General features: G+C 34.5%; 1 long non-coding RNA gene across 1 annotated transcript; it reads left to right on the top strand.

Moving 5' to 3' along the window:
• The first annotated feature begins 8,962 nt into the window (after positions 1 to 8,962).
• On the top strand, positions 8,963 to 9,647 carry LOC134257554 (uncharacterized). The gene is made up of 2 exons (XR_009989945.1): positions 8,963 to 9,183; positions 9,321 to 9,647. It is a non-coding gene; the product is annotated as an uncharacterized LOC134257554 (long non-coding RNA).
• The last annotated feature ends 495 nt before the right edge of the window (positions 9,648 to 10,142 follow it).

The raw sequence follows: 10,142 nt of genomic DNA, 5'->3' as shown, positions 1-10,142 counted from the left end.
AAAATTTTGCTTACATGGTATTTTTCACATTCTTCCATAAAACAAGAACAATGCTTGAACTGTACATTATCTGACCTGCAGTACGATATATATCTACCCTATAACTACAATGCGTTTATGGATGGCGAACTTTGCGATGATGTGAGACAGTAGGAGATGTCCATGGTATTTAGTGGTAGGGTCCACACAATTCTTACTGAGGAGGCACGGCCAGGCAAACGTCATCAGGCCCCGCAGCTTGTTACCCTGCTTCCTGTTAGGGAAAAGAGTCAAGACAGCATAAATAAATAGGTAACAAATTATTAATCCATGCATACCTTTCCATCACCTTTTCTCATTTTTTTCTGATAAACTATTGGCAGTTCACCTTCTACAAAATAATGAAACATCGGCAATATTAGTAGATCATAGTAATCATACTACAGGAATATTGCATATATATTTCACGATATTCTAACTATAGTGTGACTCCATCTGACACAGATGGCATAAAAGGTTTCAATGCCATGCCTCTAGTGCCAAAAAAAAATTTTTAATTTAATTTAATTTTGTATGACGTCGAACAAAATTGATTGTTTACTTGTTGTTGGCGTCATGGATGTGAGAGGAGGGCTGCTCCACCAGTAGAGGAGACAGCTGTAACAGCAGAATACGGACCGAGTCCGACGTCCCAAACGGGTTCTCGGGGTCGATGATCTTAGTGATGAATGCGCTGATGACGTTCTCGGGGTTGTCCTGGTCTGGGGTGGGGGGGGGGGGGGCCAATCAATATCTCTCCGTCATTATGCTCAAAGGCGTGCTGAAAACACGGGATCAGGATGTGCTGCAGAATCTGGAAATGGAAAAAAATAGTTGTTATATCACAGATATGGTGAACATGTCAAATACATATATATTATTTTATCACATATTTCCCCCTTTATCCCGTTGATATAGCTCATGTGATATCGTTTTCGTATCAACACTATGTATTCCTACGCCACGTGACGTAATGTAAATAAGCAAATGCATGTGTATGATGGAGAGAATGACTTTATTTGTCAAATTTCACTTCATTTGATGTATTTTAACAAGATTTCATTCATGAATTAACCAGAAGTCTCTGTCGAGACTGAAGCTCTACTGGTTTGACCTTATAGCAAAGGAAGAGAAAAGTCCTTAAGCAGCTGGGATTTGAAACTTTACAACAGGAATAAATAAAATAATAATCGTTGATAAAGTCTCTTTATGTTCTTAGTGTAGTCTACTTGTGTGCCAAGATATATTGAAATCAGACCAAACTGTAGGAGGAGTAGCAATTTGAAACAATTTTACAGATATTTCTATTTTTAGTAACCAGGCAACACCGTTCATCGAAATCGAAAACCGATACACAGAATGATGTATCTTAGTGTATTCTACTTGTGTGCCAAGTTATACTGCAATCAGACCAAATCTGTAGGAACAGTAGCAATTTGAAAGAATTTCACAGAAATTTCAATTTTTAGTAACCACGGCAACACTGTTTATCAAAAATAAAAACTGATACACAGAATTATGTATCTTAGTGTATTCTACTTGTGTGCCAAGTTATAATGAAATCAGACCAAAACTGTAGGAGGAGTAGCATTTTGAAAGAATTTCACAGAAATTTCTATTTTTAGTAACCACGGCAACACCGTTCATCAAAAATAAAAACCGATACATAGATTTATGTATCTTAGTGTATTCTACTTGTGTGCCAAGTTATAATGAAATCAGACCAAAACTGTAGGAGGAGTAGCATTTTGAAAGAATTTCACAGAAATTTCTATTTTTAGTAACCACGGCAACACCTTTTATCGAAATCAAAAACCGATATACAGAATCATGTATCCTAGTGTATTCTACTTGTGTGCCAAGTTATATTGAAATCAGACCATATTTGTAGGAGGAGTAGCATTTTGAAAGAATTTTACAGAAATTTCTATTTTTAGTAACGACGGCAACACCGTTCATCGAAATCAAAAACCGATACACAGAATTATGTATCTTAGTGTAGTCAACTTGTGTGCCAAGTCATATTGAAATCAGACCAAAACTGTAGGAGGAGTAGCATTTTGAAAAAAATTCACAGAAATTTCTATTTTTAGTAACCATGGCAACACCGTTCATCAAAATCAAAAACTGATACACAGAATTATGTATCTTAGTGTAGTCTACTTGTGTGCTAAGTAACATTGAAATCAGACCAAAACTGTAGGAGGAGTAGCATTTTGAAAAATTGTTTACAGACAGACAGACGGACAGACAGACAGCTAGACAAACGGACGGACGACAGACGCATTACCATCGCATAAGCTCTTCTGGTCTCTGACCAGTAGAGCTAAAAAAATAAGCGCTGAAATATTTTCTTTTTTTTATATTTGTACGAACTATCTCATACAGCGTAATTTTATTTATTACGTTATTTGGTTTGAAAGTAACCGAAAAGGAACTAACAACAAAATACACATTTATAGTGAACAAAAATATGTGATAAAAAGAATCTCCCATGGTTTGTGGTTTGATATGATTTTTATCCAACTCGCCAAGGCTCGGGGATAGAAAACACACAACTCGTTGGATAAAAATCATATCACACCACAAACCATGAGAGATCCTATATTTATCACATATTTTCCCCTATATCCCGTTGATATAGCTCATGTGATATCATTTTCGTATCAACACTATGTATTCCTACTTGATGTAAATAAACATATACATGTGTATGACAGAAAGAATGACTTAATTTGTCAAATTTCACTTTATTTGATGTATTTTAACAAAATTTCATTCCTGAACTAAAAATTTATGATAAGCGCTGAAATATTTTTTTTCTTTTATATTTGTACGAACTATTTCATACAGCGTGATTTTATTTATTACATTATTTGGTCCGAGGTAACGGAAAAGGAACTTTGGATTAGAAATAACGACAAAATACACATCTATAGTGAACAAAAATATGTGATAAAAAGAATCTCCCATGGTTTGTGGCTTGATATGATTTTTATCCAACTCGTTGTATGTTTTCTATTCCCTCGCCAAGGCTCGGGGATAGAAAACACACAACTCGTTGGATAAACATATCAAACCACAAACCATGGGAGATCCTATATATAACAGTAACTTGATCCGAAGAGTCGTATCACGTCGAGTTGACAGGTGCGGATCATCAGATCTCACGAGACGCGATACGGCTCTTCGGATCAAGTCACTGTTATAATGATAAATTTATTATATACCCCCTTATAACTAGCTAAATATAGCAGAATAAAACTTAAAAGATCAATTGTATAATATTCATCCATAAAACAAAGCATAATAACAAGGGACATTTTAACGCGTAAGAAAAATAACGTCATGTGTTTGCGTACTACGTCATCAGTTTCAGAGAGTGGTGATATGGATTTAGAAAACCACAGTGTGATGATCTGGAAAATCGGATCAAACTCTGAAAAATTAACAGTAACAAAAACAAGGAAATTGTAAATAATGAAAATTAAATGGATGATATAGGCTCTAAATCAATAAAAATAGATCTCAGGTTAGTTTGCTTAAAAGAAAATTAAAAAGATTTAGGTCCATGCATAAAAGCAATTAAGAATTTTGTGTCTGTGTATGTACTAATTAACATATAGGTCTTATGGACAGAGTGCAAAGTGTTAATTTCCATAAATAATGTATATTATATGCTTCATATGCACAATAACACTATAATAAACAAATATTTACTTGCTAAATAATTTTCAATCACCCAAACAGATTTATATCAATAGAAAAGTGAAAATCATAATATTTATATTGATGTGTAAAATTAGAACCGGATCCGTAAAAGTGTGGGCCTTCCTTAAATAATTATACAATAATGCTATCAATATGTTTATTGGCATAGAAAAAAACTCCTTTTTTTAATACAGATTTTAAAGAATCAGTGCATATCCCTTAAAATTTAAAGATTTTAGTAATTTATATATTTTTTTTATTTTAATAGCTCATTTCCACTCTAACTACAAAGAAATCATGTTCATGACACTTTTCAAAACTTTTCAATTTGTGTGTTCCTCATTTTTACCTTATTCCTGACAGGGAAGAGCCTGGTTAGCAGAACCTGAATGGAGTCACAGAAGCGTGAATGTCTGTCCTCCTCTGTCTCCAGATCTAACTGAACCGCGACCATCCCTGAACCACAACTATCGTCTATACCTGGTCCTAGCATCTATGTCAAACAACAAGAGAAATACAGTCTAGAATAATTGCAGAAAAATTACATGTACATGAATTTACATACACCAAAAGATATTTATAAAATACTTATGCCCCCCCCCCTTCCCCAAATTAGAATTTTTCCAAGTCCAAGGGGCATAACTCTGACAAAAATGGTGCATTCATACCCAAAACAAAATTTAATCTAGATATTCAGCAGATAAATCTGTATACCATATTTCATTTCAATATGTGCAACATCTGCAAGGAACTTAACCTTATAGATATACATGTGATAAATCTGTACAGTAAACATGGTAAGCAGTCTTCAACAAATCCGGTGAGTCCAATGCTCGGTACCTCGTAAAATTGGAAGCGGGCATGTGGAAATTGCACACTTATAAGCCCGAAGGGCTTGTAAATTCTAAGGCATAAGCCTTGGTATAATAAAATTAAATAAAACCAATAATACTAATGTACTTTAAAGTCTTTTATTTTCCATCTAAAGTGAAGTTCAAAATAAAATTTAACAAGGGGCTAGTATATTAGGTCCCTGATTTAACTGAAATCTTAAATTACCGCGATTTACAAGGAACTCTTCTGCAAAGGGGACACAAAAAGTGTACAGATTGAAAACAAATGGCGAGACTATAAATTGACAGACTGGATTTCAGATCATTTCCTTGGCATGAAAAGGCAAATAAGAATAATATTATAACTTGATAAAATTCTGGGCATGTAAATTTTTGTTCAGGCTTGTGTAATTGGTGATCACACCTGCCCAAAGGGCATGTGCTGAAAAAAAATTTGGCGAAGACTGGGTAAGGCCAGCATTTTTTAATTTTTGATTTACGATCATCAGAATGAAAAAGTCCCGTAGGAGGAGGAAATAAAAAAAAAATTCTTTTTTTGGATACATTATCAACTTTTTTACATTAATTTTTGCTTCTTTTTTTATGCTCTCCTAACAGGCTTCTTGCTACTGGACACATAAGGGTTACAAAGGGACAATAGAACCTTTAATTGTTTATTTCATCATCTACCAGTTGGGGCCAGCGATATAAATCTTGTGATGTTGGACAAAATAAAGTTTGTTTTTTTTTAAATCAGTTTTTTAAAACCCTTTCAATATGTATATCTTCATTTTTGTTTTTAATATGTGTTAGGTGAATGTGTTGGAATTGTTCTAAAATATACTTGAGACCTAAAATTATTCCTATCATAAAACAGGCATGGAGTTTTGGGAAGTAGGATGGCTTTTTTTTTCAAATAAGTGTAAAATAATTTTTCTGGCTGCCACAAACGATACTACTTGCCTGTATACATTTGTATATACTTGTTTTTAAATACTAGTAGGCAGTTGAAATATTTTCTTTCTTTAGGCTATTCTTTATTTCTTCCTCAAATGGAGTTCTCTTCTCCCATAGTTTTATTCATTACATCTGATGCATAAGTGACCCTTTTTGAAGAATGATGCTAAGACTGTAAACTATAACAGAGACCTAAACAATGTCTATGACAATAGCTACCATGGGCAGTTTTAGGCCCGTGGGAGGAAAATAATTTACAGACAGATGACAGATACTTTCGAATATGGATACATTATTATCTCACCAACATGTCATTGTGCAACAAAGTCGTCAGCATTTTATTTGTTCTCTGATAGGGTGAAACGTTTTGAATGGCACTCCTATCAATAAATATTTACAATAAACCAAGGTTTAGTGCTGCTATGGACTTTACAAACCTCTACATTCTACCTTCATTACCCGCCATCATGCATTTAAAACCGGAAGTACGAGTTCGTAAATTTGAAATCTCGATCCCGACCCAAATTTGACATTGGAAAGAAATTATTCTGTTTTCCTCAATTTTATTTTTTTCTTAAAAAAATTCAGAAACTTGAGCGGTGGGTTTGTAAACTTAAAAAAAAAAACTGGCCTAAAACTCATTTAGTACAAACACATATATTGCGAATTAACATATTTAGCGAATTCATCTTGGATCCCCAGCTATATAAAATTAATGAATTTCTTAAAAGGTTACCAGTAACAGCTTTTCAAAAAGCTTGCCTGACTTAATCAATCAATATCTGTAAGAAAAGTGATAAACCTTTTGAGCAATACTTCTTTTTTTGTTTGAAATATGTCTTTTTTTTTTTTTGAGAACCTTGTAAAAATAATTAATTATTTAACTTGTAGAAGAACGATGCGCCTTTGCTGCATTCTGAAGAGTTGTTAACATGATGGTTAATGTATGTGGGTTTTCTGCCAATCGCACCTCATCGGTCCCACTCCTCGGGCCTTATCTAGGGAAGAAGACCAGAAATGTATTGTTAATTTATACACCATGACCCCCCCCCCCTTTCACCAACTTTGAAATAAAAGCATGGATGATGTATATAGACCTATTATCTGTGGAATATGGAGTAAACTTTATTCAGTGTAATGATATTATCTAAATTACACTATAGAAGGGACTTCTAACTCCGTTTTTACTATAAACAGGAAATGTAGAAAATTTTAACATCCGATGATGTGCAGGAATACAGAGAATTGCATGAATAAAAATGGTTTTAATTCAATCTTTCATTATTATATTTATTAACATATTAAATAACGCCTTTCCATTTTCCTTTTCAAGAAGGCCAGTAGTACGAGTGCGAATGGGGTACCCCCCCCCCCTCCACACATACACACTTTTTAGGGAAAAGTCTTGCTACTATAGTTTAAATTTCATGACTATTGGTTGCTTGGTTCCTGAACACTTTGTTGCAGTTTGTAAAACTGTGGCAAGTTATTGCACTGAAATCAAGTTTTACCGAGAAGTCCCTCAACGAGTATGGCCAGTAGAAGGGGGGGGGGCGCTATCAAAAGCACGAGCCTGCAAAAAAATAGATATTCAAAAAGCGTAATTTAACCTTTTTAGAAAAACATAATAACGCCTTTTATAAAGGTGTAATAACGCTTTTTAGAAAGGCGTTATAACGCCTTTCTAAAAAGGCATAAAAATGCCTTTTGGAAAGGCGCTATAACGCCTTTTAGAATGGAAAGGCGTAATAACGCCTTTTGATATGGAAAGGCGTAATAACGCCCTTTCAAAAGGTGTTATAACGCCTTTTTTCGCGTTATTACGCCTTTTCAAAAGGCGTTATAACGCCTTTAAATTTTTTTCTCTTTAGATGGATCCTTATTCTTTACTTAATAACTTTCGACTCCAAAAGTTTTCCGAGAAAATAATCTTGTTTGATAACTGAGTTCCATATAAAAGCCTCAAAAGGGAGGGACTTTCTTTGTTTTTCTTTCTTTCTTTGTTTTTCTTTCTTTTGTTTCATTTTCATATTTTTTCCTACAGCTGTATCTAAATTTAACCTGGAATTTTTCACGTGATCTCGAAACTTAAACTTTAGTAGAAATGCACTGCTCAAAATGGCAATTCAACTTTTTATTTTTTTTTTATGCAGGAAACACCTCCTTTTTCATTTTCATAAAGTTTATCATACTTCGACGACATTAAAGTAGTTCTATACTCGCACTACGTCATTTACGAATAGTAAAACCGGAACCGCGCGTCCTTTTTCCGAGATGAGAGTTTTTAACTATATTGGTTTGACTTTTACTTAGCGTTTTAAATATCCGGTGACGATTTTGCTCGAAGTCGGTTTCGTCAACAAACACATATTGTACAGTTTAAGGATAGATTAATTAAAAAGAAAAGGCTGGGAACAACTTTCGGTTGACAGAAATAATTAGGTAATAAAACGATATTTCTGTGAATGATGCATGTTTGATATGCCGCGTCGAAAACACGGACCATATACATGCTACATAAGAACATCCCAGATAGCAAGACTATGTTGGGCCAACGTTGGCAAAAGGTTGTATGGTTGGCGTTGGGTGAACAACGTTGGGCCAACGTTGGACCAATGTCACCATGCCAACTTTCTCGACCATGACAGAATTCCTATGTTGGCCCAACGTTGGTCCAACGTTAGCAACTTCCATTCACTTTACTTCCCAAGGAAGTAGGGATGTTGATGTTGGTCCAATGTTGGCCCACTGTTTGTAATACACTATTAAAGAAAGTATCTTTTAAAGTTGGTAGTAGTATGTTGGCCCAATGTTGGCCAATGTTTGTAATACACCCTTAAAGAAAGAGTCTTTTAAAGTTGGTAGTAGAATGTTGGCCCAACATTGGCCCGATGTTTGTAATATACCCTTTAAGAATGTGTCTTTTTAAGTTGGTAGTAGTATGTTGGCCCAACGTTGGCCCGATGTTTGTAATACACCCTTAAAGAAAGTGTCTTTTAAAGTTGGTAGTAGTATGTTGGCCCAACGTTGGCCCGATGTTTGTAATACACCCTTAAAGAAAGACTCTTTTAAAGTTCGTAGTAGTATGTTGGCCCAACGTTGGCCCGATGTTTGTAATACACCCTCAAAGAAAGTGTATTTTAAAGTTGGTTGTAGTATGTTGGCCCAACGCTGGCCCGATGTTTGTAATACACCCTTCAAGAAAGTGTCTTTTAAAGTTGGTTGTAGTATGTTGGCCCAACGCTGGCCCGATGTTTGTTGGATGACTGTTTTTGTTTAGATCTGATATATTCAACATTTTAAATTTTAACTTAAGTGATCACAGCACAAAAAAGTGTTTTATTATATTTTTTGAATTGTGCACATGCATGATTATTTATTTGAAATAAAACCCTTGATTTTTTTTCATGAGCGTTGTATTCATGAGAATATACGTTCTCAGGAACAGGATGTGAATGAAGCCAACATATACATAAATCAAAATGACACAGCTTTATAATTAAATTGAAACAAAAGTTAGGCGTTCGCTATCACGTGACCAAACTGTGGAGTGAGCTGTCAGATTCAATTGTTCACAGGTGGTGATAATGCAGGGCAAGCAAAAAGAGTTAAAATTTAAATTTGTGGATTATACACTTGCTATACAGCTGCATTTAGAAGCGATGTAAGTATTTATTCTTATTTATTCGGGTTAAGTGTTAAAATTGACTCGGAATTCAATCTTGTCATGTTTTTGCAAACAAGCAGTGTAAGTTAAGGTTAAAAACATCTTTCTATCTAATTCTTAATTGTCTATTACAGACACGATTGTAACAAAGAAATTCAGTCAGAGTCTGCAAGGAAAACAATTGTGGTGGTACATGTAAGTAACAATGAAATCGAAGACCATGCATAAAGAGGTGTATAAAGTATGAGTCCGTGTGACAAAGATCAAGATAAAGAAAACGGGAGGGGACGAAGGGACGGAAAAAGAGCGGGAATACAACAAAAGGACTATAATAAAGGAAGTGAGCCCTGATTAAGAACTTTTAATTGATAATTTTTCATAATTTACCTCTATTGTCTATTTTAAAATTTGTTTTGTAAATTATGATTGAATTGATGTATATAAAATATTATCAGAGTAAATCATTAGTAATGTTTTCATTGAACATTTCCATGTATGCATTATGAATGCAGATTGAATTGTGTATTAATTATTTTATACAGTCATAAAATAGGATTATGTAAAAGAATCGCTTAAACAATTGCAAATGTTTCTATGTAATAACTACGTTGGCCCAACAATTTGCAATCTGACATTGTAAAAAAAGGTCAACTTTGGGCCAACCTAACCAACCAGTTGTTAAGGTTGGCTGTTAGTTGGCATACACTAAAAACTACATTGGCCCAACAATATGCCATCTGACATTTCAACATAGGGCCAACGTTGGGCCAACCTAACCAAACAGTTGTTAAGGTTGGCTGTAAGTTGGCATACACTAATAACTCCGTTGGCCCAACAATATGCCATCTGACATTTCAACATAGGGCCAACGTTGGGCCAACCTAACCAAACAGTTGTTAAGGTTTGCTGTTAGTTGGCCTACAATTATACCTACGTTGGCCCAACAATATGCCAAC

The sequence above is a fragment of the Saccostrea cucullata genome, unplaced genomic scaffold (assembly GCF_032062105.1).
Source record: "Saccostrea cucullata isolate Sc308-1 unplaced genomic scaffold, CSIRO_AGI_Scuc_v1 ctg16566, whole genome shotgun sequence".
Classification (NCBI taxonomy): Eukaryota; Metazoa; Mollusca; class Bivalvia; order Ostreida; family Ostreidae; genus Saccostrea; species Saccostrea cuccullata.
The sequence above is the reverse complement of the archived record's forward strand: the minus strand, read 5'-3'. Positions and strand labels throughout refer to the sequence as shown.